We start from the raw sequence: 12,711 nt of genomic DNA on the forward strand, positions 1-12,711 counted from the left end.
GATTTGGGATCTTTCAATCTTTTTAATATATGCACTCATGGCTATAAACTTTCCTCTCAAGACTGCCTTAGCTGTGTCCCATAGGTTCCGGTAGGTTGTGTTTTCATTTTCATTGACTTCCAGGAACTTTTTAATTTCCTCTTTTATTGCATCGATGATCCACTCTTCATTAAGTAATGAGTTATTTAGTTTCCAGCTGTTTGCATGTTTTTTGTCTTTACTTTGGTTGTTGAGTTGTACTTTTACTGCATTGTGGTCAGATAGTATGCACGGTATTATTTCTGTTTTCTTATATTTGCTGAGGCTTGCTTTGTGCCCTAGGATATGATCTATTTTGGAGAAGGTTCCATGGGCTGCTGAGAAGAATGTATATTGTGTAGAGGTTGGATGAAATGTTCTATAGACATCTACTAGGTCCACTTGATCTATTGCATATTTTAGATCTTGGATTTCTTTATTGAGTAGTTGTTTGGATGACATATCTATTGATGATAATGGAGTGTTAAAGTCTCCCACAACCACTGTGTTGGCGTTTATATATGCTTTTAGGTCTTTCAGGGTATGTTTGATGAAATTGGGTGCGTTGACATTGGGTGCGTACAGATTGGTGATTATTATTTCCTTTTGGTCTATTTCCCCTTTTATTAGTATGGAATGTCCTTCTTTATCTCGTTTGATCAATGTAGGTTTGAAGTCTACTTTGTCAGAGATAAGTATTGCTACTCCTGCCTGTTTTCGGGGGCCATTGGCTTGGTAAATCTTCTTCCAGCCTTTCATCCTAAGCATATGCTTATTTCTGTCGGTGAGGTGAGTCTCCTGTAAGCAACAAATTGTTGGATCTTCTTTTTTAATCCATTTTGTCAAACAGTGTCTTTTGATGGGTGAATTAAGTCCATTAACATTAAGTGTTAGTACTGATAGGTATGTGGTGATTCCTGTCATTTAATTGTCTTAGTTATTTGAAGGTTTGATTGTGTGTACCTAACTTGATGTTACTCTCTACTGTCTTGCTTTTTCTTATCCTGTGGTTTGGTGCTGCCTGCCTTTTCATGGTTAAGTTGGGTGTCACTTTCTGTGTGCAGGATCCCTTGCAGAATCTTTTGTAATGGTGGCTTTGTGGTCACATATTGTTTTAGTTTCTGCTTATCATGGAAGACTTTTATTGCTCCATCTATTTTGAATGATAGCTTTGCTGGGTAGAGTATCCTGGGGTTGAAGTTATTTTCATTCAGTGCCCGGAAGATCTCACCCCACGCTCTTCTTGCTTTTAATGTTTCTGTTGAGAAGTCTGCTGTGATTTTGATGGGTTTACCTTTGTATGTTACTTGTTTTTTCTCTCTTACAGCCTTCAATATTCTTTCCTTAGTTTCTGAACTTGTTGTTTTAATGATGATATGTCGTGGAGTAGTTCTATTTTGATCTGGTCTGTTTGGTTTCCTGGAGGCCTCTTGCATTTGTATGGGAATATCTTTCTCTAGATTTGGGAAATTTTCCGTTATTATTTTGTTGAATATATTACGCATTCCCTTCGCTTGCACCTCTTCTCCTTCTTCGATGCCCATGATTCTCAAGTTTGGTCTTTTGATGGAGTCAGTGAGTTCTTGCATTTTCTTTTCACAGGTCTTGAGTTGTTTAATTAATAGTTCTTCGGTTTTTCCTTTAATTACCATTTCATCTTCAAGTTCTGAGATTCTGTCTTCTGTTTGTTCTGTTCTGCTGGATTGGCCTTCTATTTTGTTTTGCAGTTCTGTTTCGTTCTTTTTTCTGAGGTTTTCCATATCCTGGCAGTTTTCGTCTTTATTGTTGTCTATTTTTGTCCTGAGTTCGTTTATCCATTTATTCCTTGTGTTCTCTCTTTCACTTTGGTGTTTATGCAGTGCTTCTATGGTTTCCTTTATTTCTTCTTTTGCTTTTTCAAATTCTCTATTTTTATTGTCTTGGAATTTCTTGAGTGTCTCCTGTACATTTTGGTTGACCATACCCAGTATCATCTCTATAAAATTCTCATTGAGTACTTGTAGTATGTCTTCTTTTAAATTATTCTTGTGGGCTTCATTGGGTCCTTTGGCATAGTTTATCTTCATTTTGTTGGAGTCTGGATCTGAGTTTCTGTTCTCTTCATTCTCCTCTGGTTCCTGTACTAATTTTTTGCTGTGGGGAAACTGATTTCCCTGTTTTTTCTGTCTTCCCGTCATTGTCCTTGGTGTTGTTACTGTCCCTGTACTGTGTGTAATTAAGTATTTTCTAGCTTGTAATAATAACAATGGTAATATTTAGAATGGAAGAGTGAGCTGAGATGGAAAGCAAGAAGTTAAAGAAAAGGGGAAAACAAATATACAGACAAGAGTGAGAAAGCAGAACAAGGTATCAGACAAGAGAGTTTCAAAGGTATAAACAGGGAGTGTTAGTGTACTAATCGACAGTAAGCTGGTCCCACAGGCTTTGTTTGCTCAGAGTTCTCCTGTGCGGGAGCCTCTGCTACAGGCTTTCCCCTTTCCAAGCACTGGGAAAGGTGACACTGCCCCGCGTTGTCAGGCCTGCGTGTTTATTTACACTTCATGTGGGAGGTGGGTCTACCCCCCTCCTCTGAAGTTTTCCTCCCACTGCCACTTTCAGCAGCTTTCCTGCTCCTGCTTACTGTGTGGTGCAGCTGCTCCTGCCGGCTGCCATGTTTGTTTACAGTTCGCGTGGGAAGTGGGTCTTCCCTCCTCTCACAAGCTTCCCCGCACCTGGTTGCTGGGCGCGTGCCCCGCTCCCGCCAGAGCCTCTCCGGCCCGCCCGGCTTGTTTATTTACAGTCCCGGGAAGGATTCCCTTCCCCCAATCTTCAGCGCTCAGGGCGCCCCACCCTCTTTCCAGCGTGTCTTAACTGTTCTTATTTCTTATTACTCAGTTTCTCTTTTTTTCCCAGGTGGAGGTCAGTCTGTCCAGGGGGCTATGCTGCTCTGGCCCAGGCTTGTCTGTGGGGCTACCGCGGTACCACGAAGCTCACCTGGTCCGCCTCTTCCCAAGCCGTATGGGTGCCAGCCACTGGCAGCCCTGGGGGCCCTCCTCGTTTCTCCATTTAACGTGAAGTGGAGATTCTCTGTGCCGGCTGGAGATGTGGAGGAGTCAAAGTTATGCCTTTTCTCAGTGATTATGCCTGCAAAGTGTGTCTCCAGCGTCTCTCCAAGATTTCACTATAGAAGGGTTGCTTTCTGCTTCCTCCCTCTAGCCGCCATCTTGGAATCTCTCTCTGTCTAGCTTTTTAAATAGCCTCCAAATTTTTTTCCAGAGTGGTTGTACTAGTTTACATTCCCACCAGCAGTGTAAGAGGGTTCCTTTTTCCCCGCATCCTCGCCAACACCTGTTGTTGGTGGTGTTGCTGATGATGGCTATTCTAACAGGGGTGAGGTGGAATCTTAGTGTGGTTTTAATTTGCATTTCCTTTATTGCTAGAGATGGTGAGCATTTTTTCATGTGTTTTCTGGCCATTTGAATTTCTTCTTTTGAGAAAGTTCTGTTTAGTTCACGTGCCCATTTCTTTATTGGTTCATTAGTTTTGGGAGAATTTAGTTTTTTAAGTTCCCTATATATTCTGATTATCAGTCCTTTGTCTGATGTGTAGCTGGCAAATATTTTCTCCCACTCTGTGGGTGTTCTCTTCAGTTTAGAGACCATTTCTTTTGATGAACACAAGCTTTTTAGTTTTATGAGGTCCCATTTATCTATGCTATCTCTTAGTTGCTGTGCTGCTGGGGTTTCATTGAGAAAGTTCTTACCTATACCTACTAACTCCAGAGTATTTCCTACTCTTTCCTGTATCAAATTTAGAGTTTGGGGTCTGATATTAAGATCCTTGATCCATTTTGAGTTAATCTTGGTATAGGGTGATATACATGGATCTAGTTTCAGTTTTTTGCAGACTGCTAACCAGTTTTCCCAGCAGTTTTTGTTGAAGAGGCTGCTATTTCTCCATCGTATAGTTTTAGCTCCTTTGTTAAGACAAGTTGGTTATAGTTGTGTGGCTTCATATCTGGGTCCTCTATTCTGTTCCACTGGTCTTCATGTCTGTTTTTGTGCCAGTACCATGCTGTTTTTATTGTTATTGCTTTGTAATATAGTTTGAAGTCAGGTATTGTGATACCTCCTGCATTGTTCTTTTGACTGAGTATTGCCTTGGCTATTCGTGGCCTCTTGTGTTTCCTTATAAATTTCACGGTTGATTTTTCGATCTCTTTAATGAATGTCATTGGAATTTTGATGGGAATTGCATTAAACATGTAGATTACTTTGGGGAGTATCGACATTTTTACTATGTTGATTCTACCAATCCATGAGCATGGGAGATCTCTCCACTTTCTATAGTCTTCCTCATTCTCTTTCTTCAGAAGTGTATAGTTTTCCTTGTAGAGGTCTTTCACATCTTTTGTTAGGTTTACACCTAGGTATTTGATTTTTTTTGAGGCTACTGTAAATGGAATTGTTTTCATGTATTCTTTTTCAGTTTGCTCATTGTTAGTGTATAGAAATGCTAATGATTTTTCTATGTTGATTTTATATCCTGCTACCTTGCTATAGCTATTGATGATGTCTAGAAGCTTCTGAGTAGAGTTTTTTGGGTCTTTAAGGTATAGGATTATGTCATCTGCAAATAGGGATATTTTGACAGTTTCTTTACCTATTTGTATTCCTTTTATTCCTTCTTCTTGCCTAATTGCTCTGGCTAGGAATTCCAGTACTATGTTAATAAGAGTGGAGATAGTGGGCATCCTTGTCTGGTTCCTGATTTTAGAGGGAATGGTTTCAGTTTTTCTCCGTTAAGTATAATGCTGGCTGTAGGTTTGTCATATATAGCTTTTATAATGTTGAGGTACTTTCTTTCTATTCCTAGTTTTCTTAGAGCTTTTATCATGAAATGATGTTGGATCTTATCAAAGGCTTTTTCTGCATCAATTGAGATGATCAAGTGGTTTTTGTCTTTGCTTCTGTTAATGTGGTTTATTACATTTATTGACTTTCGTATGTTGAACCACCCCTGCATCCCTGGGATGAAGCCGACTTGGTCGTGGTGAATGATCTTTTTGATGTGTTGCTGAATTCGGTTTGCCATTATTTTGTTGAGGATTTTTGCATCAGTGTTCATTAAGGAGATTGGCCTATAGTTCTCCTTTTTGGAGGTGTCTTTGCCTGGTTTTGGGATAAGTGTAAAACTGGCTTCATGAAATGTGATCGGCAGTTTTCCTTCCCTTTCTATTTCGTGGAAAAGTTTAAGGAGGTTTGGTATCAGTTCTTCTTTAAAGGTCTGATAGAATTCAGCAGAGAATCCATCAGGTCCTGGACTTTTCTTTTTGGGGAGACTCTTGATTGCTGCTTCAATTTCATTTTGTGTTATAGGTCTATTCAGGTGATTAATTTCCTCTTGGTTCAGTTTTGGATGATCATATGTATCTAGAAATCTGTCCATTTCTTTAAGATTTTCAAATTTATTTGAATATAGGTTCTCAAAGTAGTCTCTGATGATTTCCTGGACTTCCATGGTGTTTGTTGTTATCTCCCCTTTTGCATTCCTGATTTTACTAATTTGGGTTTTTTCTCTCCTCATTTTAGTCAAGTTTGCCAGGGGTCTATCGATCTTGTTTATTTTTTCAAAGAACCAACTTTTTTTTCATTAATTCTTTGTATGGTTTTTTTGGTTTCTATTTCATTGATTTCAGCTCTTATTTTTATTATTTCTCTCCTATTTGTTTTGGGATTTGCTTGTTCTTGTTTTTCTAGGAGTTTAAGATGTATCATTAGGTCATTGATTTGGGATCTTTCAGTCTTTTTAATATATGCACTCATGGCTATAAACTTTCCTCTCAGGACTGCCTTAGCTGTGTCCCATAGGTTCCGGTAGGTTGTGTTTTCATTTTCATTGACTTCCAGGAACTTTTTAATTTCCTCTTTTATTTCATCAATGATCCATTCTTCATTAAGTAATGAGCTATTTAGTTTCCAGCTGTTTGCATGTTTTTTGTCTTTACTTTGGTTGTTGAGTTGTACTTTTACTGCATTGTGATCAGATAGTATGCATGGTATAATTTCTATTTTCTTGTATTTGCTGAGGCTTGCTTTGTGCCCTAGGATATGATCTATTTTGGAGAAGGTTCCATGGGCTGCTGAGAAGAATGTATATTGTGTAGAAGTTGGATGAAATGTTCTGTAGACATCTACTAGGTCCATTTGATCTATTGCATATTTTAGATCTTGGATTTCTTCATTGATTTGTTGTTTGGATGACCTATCTATTGATGACAATGGGGTGTTAAAGTCTCCCACAACAACTGTGTTGGCGTTTATATATGCTTTTAGGTCTTTCAGGGTATGTTTGATGAAATTGGGTGCATACAGGTTGATAATTATTATTTCCTTTTGGTCTATTTCCCCTTTTATTAGTATGGAATGTCCTTCTTTATCTCATTTGATCAATGTAGGTTTGAAGTCTACTTTGTCAGAGATAAGTATTGCTACTCCTGCCTGTTTTCAGGGGCCATTGGCTTGGTAAATCTTCCAGCCTTTCATCCTAAGCCTATCCTTATTTCTGTCGGTGAGATGGGTCTCCTGTAAGCAACAGATTGTTGGAGCTTCCTTTTTAATCCATTTCGTCAAGCGTTGCTTTTTGATGGGTGAATTAAGTCCATTAACATTAAGCGTTAGTACTGATAGGTATGTGGTGATTCCTGTCATTTAATTGTCTTAGTTGTTTGAAGGTTTGATTGTGTATACCTAAGTTGAGGTTACTCTCTACTGTCTTGCTTTTTCTTTTCCTGTGGTTTGGTGCTGCCTGTCTTTCCATGGTTAAGTTGGGTTTCACTTTCTGTGTGCAGAATCCCTTGAAGAATCTTTTGTAGTGGTGGCTTTGTGGTCACATATTGTTTTAGTTTCTGCTTATCATGGAAGACTTTTATTGCTCTGTCTATTTTGAATGATAGTTTTGCTGGGTAGAGTATCCTGGGGTTGAAGTTATTTTCATTCAGTGCCCGGAAGATTTCACCCCATGCTCTTCTTGCTTTTAATGTTTCTGTTGAGAAGTCTGCTGTGATTTTGATGGATTTGCCTTTGTATGTTACTTGTTTTTTCCTCTCTTACAGCCTTCAATATTCTTTCCTTAGTTTCTGAACTTGTTGTTTTAATGATGATATGTCGTGGGATAGTTCTATTTTGATCTGGTCTGTTTGGTGTCCTGGAGGCCTCTTGCATCTGTATGGGAATATCTTTCTCTAGATTTGGGAAATTTTCCATTATTATTTTGTTGAATATATTACACATTCCCTTCGCTTGCACCTCTTCTTCTTTGATGCCCATGATTCTCAAGTTTGGTCTTTTGATGGAGTCAGTGATTTCTTGCATTTTTTTTCACATGTCTTGAGTTGTTTAATTAATAGTTCTTCGGTTTTTCCTTTAATTACCATTTCATCTTCAAGTTCTGAGATTCTGTCTTCTGTTTGTTCTATTCTGCTGGATTGGCCTTCCGTTTTGTTTTGCAGTTCTGGTTCGTTCTTTTTTCTGAGGTTTTCCATATCCTGGGTGGTTTCCTCTTTAATGTTGTCTATTTTTGTCCTGAGTTCATTTATCCATTTATTCATTGTGTTCTCTGTTTCACTTTGGTGTTTATACAGTGCGTCTATGGTTTCCTTTATTTCTTCTTTTGCTTTTTCAAATTCTCTATTTTTGTTGTCTTGGAATTTCTTGAGTGTCTCCTGTACATTTTGGTTGACCATACCCAGTACCATCTCTATAAAATTCTCATTGAGTACCTGTAGTATGTCTTCTTTTAGATTATTCTTGTGGGCTTCATTGGGTCCTTTGGCATAGTTTATCTTTATTTTGTTGGAGTCTGGATCTGAGTATCCGTTTTCTTCACTCCCCTCTGGTTCCTGTACTAACTTTTTGCTGTGGGGAAACTGATTTCCCTGTTTTTTCTGTCTTCCCATCATTGTCTTTGGTGTTGTTACTGTCCCTGTACTGTGTGCAATTAAGTATTTTCTAGCTTGTAATAATAACAATGGTAATATTTAGAATGGAAGGGTGAGCTGAGATGGAAAGCAAGAAGTTAAAGAAAAGGGGAAAACAAATACACAGACAAGAGGAGAAAACAGAACAAGGTTTCAGACAAGAAAGTTTCAAAAGTATAAACAGGGAGCGTTAGTGTACTAACTGACAGTAAGCTGAACAGACATTAGAGAGACAGAGAGAGGATTGAAAATAAAAAATAAAAAAATAAAGATATGAATAAAAATAAAAAATAAGTTATTGAAAGAAATATCTATATATAAAAATGAATTAAAATAAAAAGGAAAATAGAAAATTAAAAAAAAAAACCAAAAAACCCAAAAAACTTCCAAGTTTAAATGCAATGAAGTTTCGGTCTTAATAATTTGGGTGTCTGTCTCAGTCTCCAATCCTGGAGATGGTGCCTCAGATGTTGTTCTGTAGTTGTCTCATCAAAGGGGGTGCAAAAAGTAGAACAAATCTACACACACACACACACACACACACAAAACCCCACCAAGTGTCCCAAGTTCAAATGCAATACAGTTTTAGTAAGTTTTTCAGCATGCAGGTGTAATTTGGTTGTTCTCTCATCAAAGGTAGGGAGAAAAAGAAAAACAAAAAGAGTCTGGAGACAGTTCTAGAGTGGTATCTGCAGCTGTGGCTTGCCTGCCCGCTGCTGTCAGCCTGCTGTTGCTGGAGGCATTATTTATGCATTATTTATTATTTATGCATTATTTATTTATCTCTGGGGTGAGCTTAGCACTCACCTGGCCCCGCAGGCTTTGTTTGTTCAGAGTTCTCCTGTGCAGGAGCCTCTGCTACAAGCTTTCCCCTTTCCAAGCACACTGGGAAAGGTGACACTGCACCCGCGTTGTCAGGCCTGCATGTTTATTTACAGTTCATGTGGGAGGTAGGTCTTCCCCCCTCTCCTGTGCAGTTTTCCTCCCACCGCCACTTTCACAAGCTTTCCTGCTCCTGATTACTGGGCGGTGCTGCTGCTCCTGCCAGCCTCCATGTTTGTTTATAGTTCACGTGAGAAGTGGGTCTTCGCCCCTCTCCTGTAGAGCTTTCCTCCCTCCGCCACTCTCACAAGTTTTCCCACTCCTGGTTGCTGGGCACGGGCCCCCGTTCCCACTAGAGCCTCTCCGGCCCGCCTGGCTTGTTTATTTACAGTCCTGGGAAGGATTCCCTTCCCCTAATCTTCAGCACTCAGGGCACCCCACCCTCTTTCCCGCGTGTCTTTATTGTTCTTATTGCTTATTACTCAGTTTCTCTTTTTTCCCCGGGTGGAGGTCAGTCTGTCCAGGGGGCTATGCTGCTCTGGCCCAGGCTTGTCTGTGGGAGTACCACAGTACTGCGAAGCTCATCTGGTCTGCGTCTTCCCAAGCCATCTGGGCGCCGGCGATTGGCGGCCCGGGGGCCCTCCTGGTTTCTCTGTTTAACGTGAAGTGGAGATTCTCTGTGCCAGCTGGAGGTGTGGAGGGGTCAAAGTTATGCCTCTTCTCAGTGATTATGCCTGCAAAGTGTGTCTCTAGCGTCTCTCCAAGATTTAACTATAGGAGGCTCGCTTTCTGCTTCCTCCCTCTAGCAGCCATCTTGGAATCCCCCTGGGTCAACTCCCTATATAGCTATCCTTATCTCAACTAGCAAAAACCCTTGCTCCTTCCTATTATTGCTTATACTCTCTCTTCAACAAAATTAGAAATAAGGGCAAAATAGTTTCTGTCAGGTATCGAGTGGGTGGGGGGAAGAGGGAGGGGGTGGGGTGGGGGGTAATTGAGGGGGTGGGGGAAGGGGGGAGAAATGACCCAAGCATTGTATGCACATATGAATTTAAAAAAAGGAAAAAAAAAGTAATATAAACATGTTATCTCCATAAAAATTAAAAGAAAAGGGGAAAAGAAGCTAAAGTCAGAATAATAGAAAAAAGGTAGTAAGACCACAGCTTAAGAAACCATGTAGTAGTCTTCATAGTCACTAGGAATAATAGAATACCTACTGTATACTAATCACTGTATTCTCAATCCCTATGTTACAGTTGAAAGCTAGCAAAATTCACATAGTCAATATGTAGCAGAGACAGGATGTGAGCCCAGCCATTTTGAGTCCAGAGTCCAGGTTATGCCATAACCTCAAGGCTCAAATTCTGCATTATGCCTTAGGAAGAGCAGAATGTAGATGGAGGGTTGGGCTGGTGACTATCAAGATAATGCATGAAGTGTCATATTGGGCACAGCAGGACAGTAGGCTCCTCCCCTTATTTTCCTACCCAGTAGTGGCCAGAAGGATACAGTCAGATTTGAGGAAAACCTTGATCATGAGGAAGAGAACAACTTTCCTAGAGAGGTCTCCTAATCAAGACAGTGGGGATCTTAGGGAGAAGCTGAGCAGAGGTTACTGGCCCTGTGTGAAAGACAGAGGGGGAAAAAGGAAAGTCAGCTCCATCTAGAAGTACAGTACACCATGATGTGCCTTGCTCAGAATAAAACTCCCCAACCTGTATGCTTCCCACCCTGTTCCCAACAGGAAAGTTAGTCTAATACACTCTGTCCACTTACATAGTTTATTAACTGGAAAATAAAGAAATCACCCCAAAATAAAAAAAATAAGAAAAGACAAAAAAAGAGAAGAAATCCCCCAGAACACAGCAAAAAAGACAAAAAGGTTAAAAAAAAAAAGAAAAGAAAAGAAAAGGAAAAAAAACCCAAAAAGGTTAGAAAAAGTGGAGAAAATTTGAAAGACATAGAGAATTAGAGCTTAGAAGTCCAATATTTTTCTAAACTGAGTATTAGGACAGAAGAAAGGAAATTAAAAGGAAGAAATAGTAAAAGATATGCTAAAAGAAAATTCTTTGCCTAAAAAATCTTAACAGTCTTCAGATAAAAGGAACTCACAAAGTGCCAAGTAGAGTCAATGAAAAAATACTTATACCAAGGCACATCAGGATGAAATCTTAGAACTCTAAGAATAGAGAAAAATTCTGAAAGAATTAAAAAAGGGAAAACCATTTTTTCTCAAGAATATAAATCAAATCAACAGGCTTACTAGTCAAGCCAACCTATCTACTAAGAATGAGAACAAAGTAAAGGCATTTTTGACAAATGGCTCAGAAATTTTACCATACATATCTAATATGAAAAAATTACTGTAGAAGATGAAAAGTGTTTAAAGAATCCAATAAAAAGGATGATATAGGAAATGTTTTGGACTGGGTGCCTGTGGCTCAAGGCTGTACTCCTAGCTACTCAAGGAGGCAGAAATCAGGAGGATCTCCATTCAAAGCTAGCCTGGGCAAATAGTTCCTGAGACTGTATCTCAAAAATACCCCAACACAGGGGTTGGTGGACTGGCTCAAGTGGTAGAGCACCTGCCTAGCAAGCATGAGGTCCTGAGTTCAAACCCCAGTACTGAAAAAAAGAAAGAAAGAAAAGAAAAGAAATGTTTGGAGCCAAAAATGACTCAGAAAAACACAATAGGTGCTGACAGTTGGAAGATTTTTAGTCAAGTGGCCAAAGTTTAATGAAATGGAATTACATTTCCTTTTTCATATACCCCCAAGCCACTTTTTAGAATGTCTGAGAATCACTGGATCCTTTAAAGTTTTTGATTCAGAACTTCTAGGGATGGGGGATGAGGAACACGAATCTTTAACAGGACCCTTAGCTACTCTAAAATGTGGGCCTAATGCACACTTATTTCTACAAGGAATAATGTGTATATATATAATAAAAATAAATGTCATATATCAGTTTTTAATTTTGAGAATCAACCTATAGGTTGAACTATAGGTACATATCAAAATGTCAATATGTGAATCTTAACAATGAAAAAATGCATCACAAGCAAGTTTGGAAAGAGAAAAGAGAAGAAGCAATAGAAGGAAGGGATTTGCTCTAGATGATATTGTTTCAAATTACAATTACAATTCCAGTAGAAGGCTCCTAAGGGAAATGGATGAGTAGGGAGACTACAGGTGAGCCTTGAGCACTCATTGCCAGAAAGTGCTCAAAAAGAGGACAAAGGAGAAGACTGGGAGAATGGCTCAGGTGATAGGGTTCCTGTCTAGTTCAAATCCCAGTACAAAGAAATGATGACAAGGGAACCATCTTAAAGGGACTCCCAGATTTGTAATTATCTGAGTATGAAATAAGTAGTGACAGGAATAGCTCTTAACATATTAAATAATTTTTAAAAAATCTATGTGTTCTGATCTATTTAAAAATAAAAATTTTACAAGAGAGGAAAAGAAAGCAAAAATGACATTCTAAAGAATACTCACCATAAAGTATAGAAGAAGTTATGGAATCAGAAAATCAGCACTTATCACCCATAGTAATACATGATTCTGGCAAGAAGTACCACTGGATTTTTAAACCTGTGAGTGAAATATTGTTGGGGAACAGGATACTCACATGGTCCCAACCACCCACAAGTTGCTTACTATAAAATGCTTTCACAGTGGTGGCATCTGGCTCATACCTCCTTAGGAAAATGATCAAACTTAGCATCAAACAGAATGGGAAGACTATCCAGGCATGGTGGCACATGCCTGCAATCCCAGCTCTTGGAAACTGAGGTAAGAGGATTGTAAGTTCAAGGCCAGCATGGGCTACATAGAGAGTTTGAGGCTAGCCTGAGCTACATAGTGAGATCCTGACTCAAAAATACATATATACATACATACATAAAAGAACAG

Source organism: Castor canadensis, chromosome 2, assembly GCF_047511655.1.
Source record: "Castor canadensis chromosome 2, mCasCan1.hap1v2, whole genome shotgun sequence".
Classification (NCBI taxonomy): Eukaryota; Metazoa; Chordata; class Mammalia; order Rodentia; family Castoridae; genus Castor; species Castor canadensis.